Below are 431 nucleotides of genomic sequence, written 5' to 3' on the forward strand. Positions count from 1 at the left end.
CGTGCTGTGGGGTTCAGTCCTCACCACGCTCTGTTGGGCAGCCAGTATCCCTTTTCACGTGTAGGGAAACTGAGGCCCGGGGGTGGTCAGTGCCTACTCAGAGTCACACAGCCAGTAAGCAGCAGAGCCCAGGTCCGTCCTGGATCATCATTCTGTTTTACCCCCCAGGGCGTCCGGCTATGACCAGCCATCCATAAATGGTAGCTTGAATTATAGTTTTGTCCAAAACTTAATTCGCAGTGGGTGGGCCAAAGCTGGAAGGGGCCAGGGCTATTATGAGAAAGTAGAGGACAGTGTCTCGAAGGCCCCTGTGGCTATTCTGCCACCTGTGTCTTTCACTCTCCACCCGGAGGGACGTAGCCCTTGGGGCACAGAGCCGGGTTCTTTCCCTTTCTGCAGACAACCTTGACAGTCCACAGCTCGAAGCCCCC

General features: G+C 55.9%; 1 protein-coding gene across 1 annotated transcript in view; it reads left to right on the forward strand.

The window, feature by feature from the left end:
• The window catches only part of EFCAB6 (EF-hand calcium binding domain 6), a 197139-nt gene that overhangs the window by 95862 nt on the left and 100846 nt on the right, over positions 1 to 431 (forward strand). The gene's annotated exons all lie outside the window — the stretch shown is intronic.

This window comes from Pteropus vampyrus, unplaced genomic scaffold, assembly GCF_000151845.1.
Source record: "Pteropus vampyrus isolate Shadow unplaced genomic scaffold, Pvam_2.0 Scaffold145, whole genome shotgun sequence".
Lineage (NCBI taxonomy): Eukaryota > Metazoa > Chordata > Mammalia > Chiroptera > Pteropodidae > Pteropus > Pteropus vampyrus.